This window comes from Megalobrama amblycephala, linkage group LG12, assembly GCF_018812025.1.
Source record: "Megalobrama amblycephala isolate DHTTF-2021 linkage group LG12, ASM1881202v1, whole genome shotgun sequence".
Classification (NCBI taxonomy): Eukaryota; Metazoa; Chordata; class Actinopteri; order Cypriniformes; family Xenocyprididae; genus Megalobrama; species Megalobrama amblycephala.
The window spans coordinates 27,343,931-27,358,927 of NC_063055.1; the positions used below are offsets into that span (position 1 = coordinate 27,343,931).

At 40.9% G+C, this 14,997-nt stretch overlaps 1 long non-coding RNA gene across 3 annotated transcripts; it reads right to left on the reverse strand.

Moving 5' to 3' along the window:
• Positions 1 to 10,518: 10,518 nt before the first annotated feature.
• On the reverse strand, positions 10,519 to 14,873 carry LOC125280286. Of its 3 annotated transcripts, none has more exons than XR_007187573.1 (6): positions 14,826 to 14,873; positions 13,370 to 13,406; positions 12,847 to 12,890; positions 12,264 to 12,734; positions 11,275 to 11,380; positions 10,519 to 10,655 (listed from the first exon to the last, which is right to left on the reverse strand). It is a non-coding gene; the product is annotated as an uncharacterized LOC125280286 (long non-coding RNA). The 3 variants fall into 3 exon arrangements; XR_007187574.1 differs by lacking the exon at positions 14,826 to 14,873 and adding an exon at positions 13,975 to 14,165; XR_007187572.1 differs by lacking the exon at positions 14,826 to 14,873 and adding an exon at positions 13,579 to 14,165.
• Positions 14,874 to 14,997: the final 124 nt, after the last annotated feature.

Below are 14,997 nucleotides of genomic sequence, written 5' to 3' on the forward strand. Positions count from 1 at the left end.
TGATGTTTTTCAATGGAAGTCTATGGAACTTGTTGCTTTGGTGCTCTATGCGGTTGCTAGGGCGTGGCTTGATAGCTTCACAATGATCCTGAGAGACTGATTGGTTGCCTGAGTAAAATGAGCCCACCCCCTTGTCTCTATGTCATTGTGATCCATAGTTATGTTCAATACAAAATCCCTATGTAATTTCCCATAGTAGGAAAAACACAGTACTTCCTGGTTCATGGGCACGGCTTCACCATAGTATGTCTATGGGGAAATTTGGGCAGCTCTTGCGCCCCAGGGGTACAACTTACACCCCATTTTGAGGTATGATCTGAGAGAGCCTGCCAGCCTCTTCAATCGTGGTGACCCACTTGTTTCTACGAAATCCTCGTTAGGAGCTATGACTCGTCAAAGTTCGTCGCAATGTTAAGTCTATGGGATTTTTCGCCCAATTTTTCGCCCGCCAGACGAACATCGTACACCCGATTGCTTATAAAAGTCATAGCACACCATTCCCGAATAATCCACACAATTTGACACTTCATTCGTGGGTCTGTGACAAAAGCTGCGGGAGGAGTAGCGTGCCAAAATTTTGTGTGGAATAATAATAATAACTAGAATTTACATTTCCTGAAGAAAATGTGAATGGTGCTTGCAGTGGCAAAATTTGGCACCGGTTGCTAGGGTGCTGTAATTGGTTGCTAGGGCGTGGCTATGAAGTTGCTGTGTCACTACTTATTTGCTGGCCGAATCAAAAGAGCCCAGCCCCAAGTCTCTATGACCTTCTGATCCAAAGATATGATCTCACAGATTTTGACCCAATGTTAAGTCTATGGGAGTTTTTTCAGCCAATTTTTTCATACGCTGTGCGAACATCGTACACCCGATCGCTTAGAAAAGTCATAGCACACCTCTCCTCAATCAGCCGGTCGATTTGACACCTCATTCGTGGGTCTACGACAAACGGTGCGGGACGAGTTACGCGCCAAAGTTTTGTTCAGGTGAATAGTAATTACAATACTAGAATGTACATTTCCTGAAGAAAATGTGAATGGTGCTTGCAGTGGCAAAATTCGCCACCCGGTTGCTAGGGTGCTGTAATTGGTTGCTAGGGCGTGGCTATGAACTACCTATTGGCTGCTTGATAGGCCGAGTCAAAAGAGCCCAGCCCCAAGTCTCTATGATCTTCTGATCCAAAGATATGACATCTTAGATTTTGTCCCAATGTTAAGTCTATGGGACTTTTTTCAGCCGATTTTTCGTACGCTGTGCGAACATCGTACACCCGATCGCTTAGAAAAGTCATAGCACACCTCTCCTCAATAAGCCGGTCGATTTGACACCTCATTCGTGGGTCTACGACAAACGGTGCGGGACGAGTTACGCGCCGAAGTTTTGTTCAGGTGAATAGTAATTACAATACTAGAATGTACATTTCCTTAAGAAAATGTGAATGGTGCTTGCAGTGGCAAAATTCGGCACCGGTTGCTAGGCGGTTGCTAAGGTACTTGGGGTGGTTGCTAAGGTGTTGCTAGGCGGTTGCTAGGGTGTTCTGGGCGGTTGCTATGGTAACCTGGGTGGTTGCTATGGTGTTACCAGGTGGTTGGTAGTTGCCACAGATAGTTACTATGGAGTTTCTATAGAGTTCTTAGCATGTTCTCAGCCCACTTTAGCACTTAGCTAATCACTATTAGCATGTAGCTATTAACTGCTAGCATGTGTAGCATGTTGCAAGTACAGTTTGCTAGCATGAGTCAAAAAAGCCAACCCCCATGTCTCTACGATGTTCTGATGCAGAGATATAGGCATCGCTAAATGGTTGCTAGGGTACTCTGTTTGGTTGCTAGGGAGTGTCTTGGCAGTTGCCAATGATGATACTCCAAAGGCTGCTTGACAATATAAACCAACCGCCATGTCTTTATGATGTTCTGATGCAGAGATATGGATCTTGAAAAACGGTTGCTAGGGTAATCTGGTTGGATGCTAGGGAGTGGCCTGGCAGCTACCAATGATGATACTCAAAAGGCTGCTTGACAATATAAACCAACCCACATGTCTTTACGATGTTCTGATGCAGAGATATAGATCTTGCTAAACGGTTGCTAGGGTACTCTGTTTGGTTGCTAGGGAGTGGCTTGGCAGCTACCAATGATGAAACTCCAAACGCTGCTTGACAATATAAACCAACCCCCATGTCTGTATGATGCTCTGATGCAGAGATATAAGTCTCGCTACACGGTTGCTAGGGTACTCTGTTTGGTTGCTAGGGAGTGGCCTGGCAGCTGCCACTGATGATACACCAAAGGATGTTTGCCAGTATGAATGATATAAACCAACCCCCATGCCACTATGATATTCAAATTTGAAGATATCCCTCTATGCTTTGGGTTGCTAGGGTGCTCTAAATGGTTGCTAGGGCGTGGCTATGAAGTGTTCAAGGTGATTTGTGATTGGCCGTTTGTTACCCCGAGTCAAATGAGCCCACCCTCATGTTTCTATGACACTTTTATCCAAAGATATTCCTTTGATCTTTTTTAATGGAAGTCTATGGAACTTGTTGCTATGCTGCTCAATATGGTTGCTAGGGCGTGGCTTGATAGCTTAACAGTGATCCTGAGACACTGATTGGTTGTCTGAGTGAAATGAGCCCACCCCCTTGTCTCTATGACACTGTGATCAATAGTGAGTGAGTGACAGAAAGGTTTCTGAGGGCCTGCGTGTGTGAGTGTGTGTGAGAAAGTGACAGTTGAAATTCAAATTTCTGAAGATTCCGCCATTGAAAGTCAATGGGACTTTTTTGGCCGCTTTTTCGTCCCCTGTGCGAACATCGTTGGTCCGATCGCTTATAAAAGTCATAGCACACCTCTCCTCAATGAGCCGGTCGATTTGACACCTCATTCATGGGTCTAGGACAAACGCTGCGGGAGGAGTAGCGCGCAGAAATAAAAGTGGAAGAAAATGAGTGTCTGTGTCTGAGAGAGAAACGCTTCTAAGGGCCTGCGTGTGTGAGTGTGTGTGAGAAAGTGACAGTTGAGAGAGACGGAATGTTCGTGAATTTGAATTTTTCAATGTAAGTCAATGGGACTTTTTTGACCGCTTTTTCGTCCGCTGTGTGAACATCGTTGGTCCGATCGCTTATAAAAGTCATAGCACACCTGTCCTCAATGAGCCGGTCGATTTGACACCTCATTCATGGGTCTAGGACAAAAACTGCGGGAGGAGTAGCGCGCAGAAATTGTGTCCAGAAGAAGAAGAAGAAGAATAATAAGTATGAGCAATAATAAGAATGGAGCTTTGCCTTTGGCAAGCACCATTAACTAGAATGTACATTTCCTGAAGAAAATGTGAATGGTGCTTGCAGTGGCAAAATTCGGCACCGGTTGCTAGGGTGCTGTAATTGGTTGCTAGGGCGTGGCTATGAAGTTGCTGTGTCACTACTTATTGGCTGGCGAATCAAAAGAGCCCAGCCCCAAGTCTCTATGACCTTCTGATCCAAAGATATGATCTCACAGATTTTGACCCAATGTTAAGTCTATGGGAGTTTTTTCAGCCGTTTTGTCATACTCTGTGCGAACATCGTTCACCCGATCGCTTAGAAAAGTCATAGCACACCTCTCCTCAATAAGCCGGTCGATTTGACACCTCATATGTGGGTCTACGACAAACGGTGCGGGACGAGTTACACGCCAAAGTTTTGTTCAGGTGAATAGTAATTACAATACTAGAATGTACATTTCCTGAAGAAAATGTGAATGGTGCTTGCAGTGGCAAAATCCGGCACTCTTGATTAGCATGATGCTAACATAATTACCATCCTGCTAGGATGTTTTTAGCAAGATGCTAACATGATTAGCATGTTTGCTAGCATTATGCTAACACCCTTAGCATGCTGCTAGCATGTTTTAAACAAGATGCTAATCATGTTAGACACTAATAATGCTAGCATGATGCTAGCATGATTACCATGTTGCTAGCATTATTTTAACAAGATGCTAATCATGTTAGCGTGTTTTGCTAACATAATGCTGCTAACATAATGTTGCTAGCATGATGCTAACACCCTTAGCATGCTGCTAGCATGTTTTAAACAAGATGCTAATCATGTTAGCATAATGCTAGCAACATGCTAACATGATTAGCATTATGCTAGCATCATGCTAGCATGATTACCATGTTGCAAGCATTATTTTAACAAGATGCTAATCATGTTAGCATTATAATAGCATAATGTTAACATGATTAGCATAATGCTAGCGTGATGCTAGCATGATTACCATGTTGCTAGCATGTTTTTAACAAGATGCTAACATGATTAGCATGTTTGCTAGCATGATGCTAACATGATTAGCATGCTGCTAGCATGATGCTAACACAATTAGCATGCTACCAGCATGCTGCTAACACATTTTTACTAGTTTGTGTCATGTTTAAACCCTAAGCTAATCACTATTAGCACACATTACCATGTGTAGCATGTTGGAAGTCCAGTTTGCTAGCATGAGTCAAAAAAGCCAACCCCCATGTCTCTACGATGTTCTGATGCAGAGATATAGGCATCGCTAAATGGTTGCTAGGGTACTCTGTTTGGTTGCTAGGGAGTGGCTTGGCAGTTGCCAATGATGATACTCCAAAGGCTGCTTGACAATATAAACCAACCCCCATGTCTTTACGATGTTCTGATGCAGAGATATAGATCTTGCTAAACGGTTGCTAGGGTACTCTGTTTGGTTGCTAGGGAGTGGTTTGGCAGCTACCAATGATGATACTGCAAAGGCTGCTTGACAATATAAACTAACCGCCATGTCTCTATGATGCTCTGATGCAGAGATATAGGTTTCACTAAACGGTTGCTAGGGTACTCTGTTTGGTTGCTAGGGAGTGGCTTGTAAGCTGCCAATGATGATACTCCAAAGGCTACTTGACAATATAAGCCAACCCCTATGTCTGTATGATGTTCTGATGCAGAGATATAAGTCTTGCTAAACGGTTGCTAGGGTACTCTGTTTGGTTGCTAGGGAGTGGCTTGGCAGCTGCTAGTAATGATACACCAAAGGCTGCTTGCCAGTATGAATGATATAAACCAACCCCCATGCCTCTATGATATTCAGATTTGAAGATATCCCTTTATGCTTTTGGTTGCTAAGGTGCTCTAAATGGTTGCTAGGGCGTGGTTATGAAGTCTTGAAGGTGATTCGTGATTGGACGTTTGCTGCCCCGAGTCAAATGAGCCCACCCTCATGTTTCTATGACACTTCTATCCAAAGATATTCTTTTGATCTTTTTCAATGGAAGTCTATGGAACTTGTTGCTATGGTGCTCTATATGGTTGCTAGGGCGTGGCTTGATAGCTTCATAATGATCCTGAGAGACTGATTGGTCACCTGAGTGAAATGAGCCCACCCCCTTGTCTCTATGTCATTGTGATCCAGAGCTATGTTCAATACAAAATCCCTATGTAATTTCCCATAGTAGGAAAAACACAGTACTTCCTGGTTCATGGGCACGGCTTCACCATAGTATGTCTATGGGGCAACTTTGGGCAGCTCTTGTGCCCCAGGGGTACAACTTACACCCCATTTTGAGCTATGGTCTGACAGAGCCTGTCAGCCCCTTCAATCGTGGTGACCCACATGTTTCTACGAAATTCTCGTTAGGAGCTATGACTCGTCAAAGTTTGTCACAATGCAAAGTCTATGGGATTTTTTTCGCTACTTTTCGCCCGCAGAACGAACATCGTAAACTCGATCGCTTATAAAAGTCATAGCACACCTCTCCTCAATGAGCCGGTCGATTTGACACCTCATTCATTGGTCTAGGACGAAAACTGCGGGAGGAGTAGCGCGCAGAAAAAAAAGTGGAAGAAGAAGAAGAAGAAGAAGAATAATAAGTATGCAGAAGATTAAGAATGGAGCTTTGCCTTTGGCATCATCATCTGGGTTCATGTCTTCCCGTTCGGCAATGCATTCCAAACGATCCGCTTCAATTTCAGGCGCAAATGCCGTCCAAGCGTTTTCCGGTGGTCCTTGCTGTTGCAGCTGATCTAATGCCTTATCCACTTCTTCACTGTGTTTTTCGAACTTCTCCTTGTGTGCTTGCACTACAGCACGAACAGGTATCAGGAGACCTGGGTGTGCAGGAAGTTCCACAGATGCACATTTGTAAAACTGCTCATATGTTGGAAATCGAGGAGGTTTTAGCTGTGCATTGAAGCGATGTGGCATGTAAAGCTTAAGTAACCTACAGTAAAACTTTTCAGGTTGTTTTTCTTCCGAATATCGTGCATATCTAATAACTGCAGCCTTACCAACAGTTCGTTTCTGGAAAAATCCCATACCGTTGAGCAGCTCGTGAACATTTTTTCCTTTTGTCTGCTGACCATACACAATACGGTATTCCGAAGCAAAATCGGCCAGACATATCTTTTCAAACTCGGGCGTTTGCGGCCTTGCTCTATATTTATCTATTATCCCTGACATCCAGACATCCTCTGAATCGGGATGTTTGTTTTGAAGGGCACTAAGGGGAAGACTCATCTTCAGCGCGTCGTCGTCCGTCGGTATAAACACAACGCTTCGTGAACATTTCTTCAATGGTAAGCTGCATGTTCGTGCCACCGACTCCTGAGCGCTTACTTGCCGGTGTTTAGAGTAGGCCTGCATTATGTGCTTCATTTCGTCTTCCTCGTTAACGTTAGTTTCGCGCACGCCCTTGATGACGTTCTTCAGTACCTCGTTCATTTCATGCTCCGGCTTAGAAATATACGATAACATATACATGACGCAGCTAAAAGGGTCAAGAACGAACTGAATGTCCATGTTAGCGTTCCATGCCCTCAACAAATCAGGATTGTATCCATTCACCCAAGACTCCTTTGGATCACGCTTCAGCAAAACCACGTTGGCAGTGGACAATGCCTCAACGTTTTCTTCGTACTCTTTCACGGTCATGTTACATTTTGTCAGAAGCTCTGACAAGCTGTCAAAGGAGGCTTGGGGATCATTCAACAAATCCCACACCGGTTTAAGTTTTAGCCTGGCTTCGCTCATTGCTTTTTGAGCAGCCTCCTGTCTCGCCTTCTTTCTGTCTTTCTGTCTATCCTCTTCTTCATGACGCTGTGGTTGTGGACGAGCGATTGCGTTTTTAGATCTGAACACGCAGCTTTCTGATGAAGAAGCGTCCGGGTCATCCTCTTCTTCAGGACGCTGTGGTCGCGGACGAGTGATCGTGGTGCTGGACATCGGTAGTTTGGGGAACCCGAATCTACATAATACATTCCCTTTTTTACACGACTTTGAGTGGTTCCTGCTGTGAAGCTGAACCTCTGTGACAATTCGGTGAAGCTCAGGATCGGCCACGGAATCAGGCAAACGGCACGATATGCAGCGGTCAATGAAGTCGCACACGACCTTATCGTCATCGTTTTCAAACTCGGGTGCATCCTTTATCCAAACAAGTAGATGGATATGTGGGCTTCCTCTGGCTTGAAACTCAACTCTGTAAAAGTAGTCCTCTACTTTACCAATAGGTTGAGCGGGCGACAAAAGCAGATGGGTCATTAGAGCATCCACGCGTTTCTCAAACATGCGCATTACGGTGACTGGGTTGCTTCGGAGGATTTCACATTTCGTCATCCAGTCAAGCGTTGAAAAGTCAATCTGTTCACCTTGCTGGGCCTTGATTGCAGTTATTATTTCAGGCCATCGCATTTCGGCTGCACTGAATGTGCAAAAAAACGTAGGGGTTCCTAACTGTCTAATCATAGCCTGTAGATCTCTCAACATTTTCTCCCAGTAAAACGGAGAGCCTCTCAGCGGTTGCATAAAACGCGTGGCGTCCCTGTTGTGTACCAATCGCTCAATCTCGCGGTTGTCCTGAAGCAGCCTGTTGGATATTCTTCTGCCATCTCTTGTAATAGGCTTGCCCTTGCGCAGCTGAATACTCATGCTATTTCTAGCGAGCTGAGTCTCTGTCACAAACTGGGCAAAGAAAAGGTAACTCTGATCGCTTGCAAAACGAGTGTCCACGCAGAACAATCTTGCGTTGAAATACATACTGGGAGATATTGCTATTTGTCTTGCCTCGTCAATTGTATTCTGTCCGGTGGGGAACTGAACAGGGAACGCCATGGCTTCCAGCTTTGGGATTTTGAAAAATCCAACAGGCTTTTGTCCTTGAGCAGGAGCGATGCTAAATATTCCCTCGCCGTACGACAAGATCTCCTGTCCGATGTCAGGTGGCTGCATACATGTGTCTAATGTGAGACCAGGTCTAAGTTCATCCTTCTCCTCGACGCTAACTTCTTGTCTATCCTGCTCAGCAACATCGACGACTTGTTGCTCCTCTGTGGCGTCATCTTCCTCATCTACGTGACTTTCGAATATCGCAGTTTCTCTTATGGAGATATCCCTGTACTCGGAATGCACTGCTTTTAACTTTGATAAGGCTGCAAGCACGTTATGCATGTTGACGGTATGGAAGTGCTGGTATCCTTTAAACTTTACGTGTCTCTTTAGTTTCACCTGCAGCAGCTGGGACTCACTACTCGGTCTTGGCAGACTGTTGACCGTCGACTCTACCTCAGAGGGAACACACACAACAGCACCATGCACTGCTCTTTGCTGTCCTTTAGGCAACGCAACTATTTTTGCAAACGGTATGATTTTGGAAATAAGCTGACGTTCAAGCACATTCAATTCAACCAGTTCCGCAGGGATGGGTGGCAACTCGAGTTTGTTAGCCGCTGCAATTGAAGACATGTTTCCTCTTTTAAGATGGCTGTCACACGTGTGGCAAATCCACTCCTGTCTTCTCTCCTCCGGAACTATACAAGGACCTGAGCAGGCACTATCACAGGCGTGAACATATTTCCCGGTTAAGCAAGATGCTGAAACATTAGCGTTTTTGTTGTAACTCGCTCTATTACAGACCTTGACTTGATCAGGAAACAGGGCTCTGTGACAGACTGTGCAGACGTGTGTAGGGCCTTGCCGAATTTTACAACGGAACGCATGTATGGCGGTTTCCATCTCTTTGCTAACCAAAGGCTGGGGTGTCTCCTGGTTATAACGGATGTACGCCTTATATTTATTTTTGATCCTGAGTGCGCATTGCAACCGATGAAGAACTTGATATGTTGCATCACCGACACATTTCTGTGTCTTGCGCAGGGTACATCTCAGGATGTGATGTGCTCTAAAGTCTGGGTCACCTGCGTATCTCCTCACCATGTACTCTTTCATCTTCTTCTGGAACAGAGTATCGGTGCTGTATCTCCTCACCATATACTCTTTCTTCTTTAACTTTACGAGGGCATCTGTGTTGTACCTCCTCATCATGTACGCTTTCTTCTTTGACTGCACAAGGACATCTGTGTTGTACCTCCTCATCATGTACGCTTTCTTCTTTGACTGCACAAGGACATCTGTGTTGTACCTCCTCATCATGTACTCTTTCTTCTTTGACTGCACAAGGACATCTGTGTTGTACCTCCTCATCATGTACTCTTTCTTCTTTGACTGCACAAGGACATCCGTGTTGTACCTCCTCATCATGTATTCTTTCTTCATTGCCTGAACAACTTCATCTGTTTTGTACCGTCTAGCCATGTAGTCTTTCTTTTTGTATCTGAACTGAGAATCCTGATTGTACTTTTTCTTAACAACGTCTTTTTTGTTTGCTCGGAATTGCAGATACCTATTTCTGTCATAATCTCGTTTATGTTTTCTCATGTCAGATGCAGATGTGTCCTTAGGTCCTCCGCGTTGTTTTATGATATCTGTTGCTTTATGCATTGCTCTTCTTCTCCTGTGCTTATTTATTTTATCTGTCCCATCCTGGTTTTTAGCACGTGAGCCAACACGATTTACTTTGGCTCCAGCATTTGTCCCTGGTTCTAGTTGAACTGAAATCACTTGTGATACCTGTTCACAAACCGATGGTGAAGGCAGTTGGCCAGACTGTTGCTCTGTTTCAAAAGACACAGGCATGAATTCATAGCGGGCCTCAGGAGAATAATTCTGGAAGAGCTTGAGAAGTCTGTCTGTCATGTCACTGAGGTGGGTGAAAGTTAACATTACAGCAGTTCCTCCAGGATTAGGCAAGCCTTCGGCAGTCCTTGAGTGTGAATCGAAGTATCCATACCTTCCAGATCTGTCTCTGAAAACAGCAATACACTCTGGAGCAACAGTGAGCAGTGCATGGCTGACATCCGTTGAGAGACACTGCAGTCGTTCAGTGAGAGGAATCCACCACCCTTCCATGTCAGGGGTCCCTCTGGCTCTTAGGTATCCCATCCTCACGTCAGACTTCCGCACGTTGAGTGTTTGGTTAAACGTTGAAACACTCAATGGTACTTCCTCCATAGTGAGATGGTTCTGATCAAATCTTTCTTCAGCAATGAGCTGCATTTTAATCCCGACATACAAAGCATCGCCCTCCTCTAAAACTCTATCCAGGTCAGGCATTTTGAACTGAATCCCTTCACTGTGGTTAGCCAAAAATGTCAAAGCTATGCACGTGCACTGATGATTTCTCGAGAATTCATCATACCTTACATCATTCTGACAATGAGATGCCTGAACAGACAAAACCCTGGGTGCACTATCACCACCTTCTGCATACACTCTATCTGAAAACTGAGCTACATCAGCACTGGTGCTTGCCTGTTCAACCTGTAAATAATCATTCATGAAATCAGGCTGCTGGGCAAAATTAGTGTTATAGAATCTGTGTTAAATTGCAATCCAGTGTTTGGGTCAAAGGCATTTTGCTAAACAATTCTAAGATAAGAATTGGGGTGAGGGAACTAAAAAAAGGCATTTGTTCACAGCAAGTGTGTTGAAAATGTTTTTTTTTTTTTTTTCAGTCAGAACATTATTTTAGTAATATACTTAAAATTGGAATTGCTTAAGCTATTACAAGTAACATTTTTACTGTTATTAAAACATTAAAACAGTATATGGTTTACTTTGCCCACTCTAATATAATTTAGTTGTTGGTAAATTAAGTTTTATTAGGGCTGTGATATGATATTTTAACACTATTTTATGAAATCTTCAATGACTCGAAAATTGGTCTTTTATTCAAATGAAAGTCACAAAATGCAAAACAGGTGCAGGTGCATTTTGTGCCATTTCTGGTATTTTGCCATTTAATTGTCATTTGTAAATTGCAATCTTTTCTTTTTCTTTCTTTTTATAAATAATCAATCACTAAAATTTAACTGGGGAATTATGACAGCCCTAGTCCCAAACATTAAGGTGTAATCCAAGACACAGATATCAATAGTACCTTGTTAATCCTGGAGAGTCTGTTCTGATCATCTTCCAGATCTTCCCAGGTCAACTTTCTCCAACGGATTTTTTGAGCCTGAGATTTCTTTCCTTTCCGCGGCATCCTTTACGATATAAAGAGATAAAAAGATATGAGACCAAAAATTTTTTTGAAAAATATATCTGACTAACTTACTAATTGCTGTGAAAGATTTCTCTAAAATTATTCAGACATTTTTGATATATTTTTACTAGTGGGTGCAGGCCACTATAGTTCATTTATGTAAGTGAGGATAGCAAAATAAACTGACATATTATACCAAATAAATCTTACAAATCATACAGTGGACTACTAGTAAAATTGATTTAAAAAAACATTGACACTTTGACATGACCATGTTTTGCTTAAGTGTTAGCTGACATAATTAAGGTTAATTTTCTGACAGTTACATTTGAAATCTTGTTAAACTATAGTGAATTAATGAAACTGAATTAATTAATAAAATGTTCAAGGTGTTTGAAGAAATTTTGTATGTGCATTTAACTGTTCGAGCCCAATTAGTAGGCAAAAAGCACTCAGTTAATTTCTCACGCACTCTATGAGCAGCGACTTCATGTTGTGTATCTGTCAGACAGTGAGAGACCACATATACTTGTTTTTTGCTGCTAATTATGCTTCAACAGATTAAAATCACCTGTTTTTAAACCGCAGTGCTTAAAAATGCATGCAAACTATGAGCTTTAATGAACATACAGCAATGTAACATGATGTAACAGCGATAGAAACGATAATCTAAAATCTCTACTGGTTGACACATTTCTACTGGTTAATCGTGTCTACCGGTATATCACCCACCCCTAAAAGTATCCTAATGGGTTTCTTTTTAATCATCAAAAGTAGTGCAACTAATAGACATACTGAAATACACTTATTTGTTATTCAAATTAATTTTAACTTGTTATTCAAATTAATTTTAACATGACATTCTCACTTTAATAGGCACATACTTTAAAAGTCCTCCTGGCGTAACAGCTCTTGAGCCTGAAAAGATAAAAACCTGTAGTAGTCTCAGGAAGAAAAAAAAACAGTTAAACAACAATGAAAAATACACTGTGTAAACTTGTAAAAAATGCAATAAACAATTTTTTTTTTGAGTTTTTTGTTTTTTCTCAAGAAAAGAACTATACAAGTAAAATGAACTTATTAATGTATGAGAATGTAGAAAAAGAACCAGAAAAAGAACTAATTTATATTTATAAATTAGATCTACAAATCTAATTCTAAAAAATAAAAAATAAAAAAAATCTAAAAAAAATAATAATAAAAACTGTCTATTAAAATAAACTAAACAAAACTGCTTATTTAAAAAAATGCAGAATTCAGAAAATCTAAATTTTAATTTAAGTTTCAAGCAAAAAATACTAGGAACAAATGAACTGCTCTCTGTAGAACAAGGCGAAAGCCAAAACACAAGGAACCTGAATAAGAAACAGAAAAAATAAAAATAAAAAATTAGGTCACAGGAACTACAATTATGGTGATGTGATGAAAATATCACAGTACTACTTAAGAAACCACATTAATACTGACCAAGAAGAAAAGTGCGGCGAAGGGTTGTGCTCAGATCAGTCAGTCTGAAAAATAAATAAATAACAGTGACAACATTACTAAAACTTACTAAACTCAAGTCAAGTCATTTGTGCATTACTTCTTTGTAATGTTAAATATGAATTATATATATTCAATAAATATGTAGACTGCAATTTTAGGAATTTATCTCAAGAATGTATTTTCCTTGATATACTCTGTGTTATTTTCAAGAATCTGAGTTATGTCATCTATCCAGGTGTACTATATAGTGTACTACAGGTAACAGGTTTTATATATATATATATATATATATATATATATATATATATATATATATATATATATATATAAACAAGTGGTTTGCAGAATGGATGGGTGAATGTGGTCTTACTTATTTGTGGTATTAACAGAACATAGTTTTTATGATCTTTTTTTTTTTTTTTTAACTATAATGATTTTCTTATCAACAAGCCAAATATGAAGCATTTTCTATTTATGGCCATGTTACCAATTAAACTCTTACCTCAAAATCAAGTAAGAAATGCTTGTGAAACAGTATTCTGAAACAGAGAAAAAAAGAATGTCATCAAACTCAAGAATGCCACTCTCACAACATAACTTTAACTTTCATTGTAAATATTGAAAACATTTTTCAACTGTAAACATCTCACAGACAACCTGCTCTAAAGTGAAATGTAGTCTCTCTGCTGTTCCTTATTCCATTAAGATTACCTTTTCTAAAAATCTTGCATCTATAAATGTCAAAATAATTTTAATTCAATTGTAATATTAATAGTAAAAATATTTGCTACTGTAAATGTCGTCAAAGCAGTAATCAATGCGATATGATTCACATTGTGCGTTATTATTTGGCTGTATTTTAGGTCTATATCCGTTCAAAAAGATTGGCAGCGCTGATTGGTGCTAAATGAACCACGTGACTGCGTGGCGTGAAATCAAGGGTTTTCGCGGGTCTCTCTCAAATAGTATCAAAGAATAGACAAAAAACACCCGTTAGATTCAATAAATCTGTCTGCATCGCATTAATGAATTTCTTACATACATCATATCTGCACTTTGTTGTTTATGACAGAGAATTCTGTCAGTGAGCGCGCAATCTGTTCTCACCGGAATTCTTCACCGGTGACTAATCAACCGCCTTCGATTGGACATTGCGTTCCTAAGCTCAGCGAAAACGCGTGTGATTGGTCAACGCTGTCTTTGATTGGCATGAACCTAAAATCTAAATCTCTCAAATAGTACCAAAGAATACACAAAAAACACCCGTTAGATTCAATAAATCTGTCAGCATCGCATTAATTAATTTCTTACATACATATCTGCACTTTGTTGTTTATGACAGAGAATTCTGTCAGTGAGCGCGCAATCTGTTCTCACCGAGTTTCTTCACCGATGACTAATCAACCGCCTTCGATTGGACACTGCGTTCCTAAGCTCATCAGAAACGCGTGTGATTGGTTCTGTTCAACACTGCCTTTGATTGACATAAACGATCTAAATCGATTTAATGCAGCAATCGACACTTTTCATCGTAATATCTATGCATCCATATGCATGCATTTACAATACAAACTTGTACATCATCACATAAGATACCATAGTGGATACTGCAACCTTAGCTTAAAATGAGCGCCAAAATTAACACACTCCTCAGCATGCAGTGGGTAATGCTAAATGCAAATGGCAATATCAATCAAACACACACAATATCATATTACGTTTTCACACAAAGATAGAAGTAAGGCTAACATTAGCTGTAAACATTATAACTTACAGTATCAAACACATTACGATCTTTACAGAGAAAAAGGTACATTCAGTGTCAACAAAAACGATATAAACTATATCCCACATTATAAAACGAATAATATTGCCTACATGCATTTAAAATAAAGAGGTACATTTCACATTATAAGGCTTTATAATACAGCGTATTAAAAGACAGCCGTCTCACTCACCTCAAGAGAATAGTGTGGGACAATCTGTTGCAAACAGCTCAGTGTCGTCGATTTCGCAGCCAATCAGCAGCGAGCTTTTATTGTACAACCAATAGAATCACACCTTCGCTATATTATTTACACAGACTTTTGTGACGAGTCAAATCCGTAATTAAAGTAATAAATCATAATA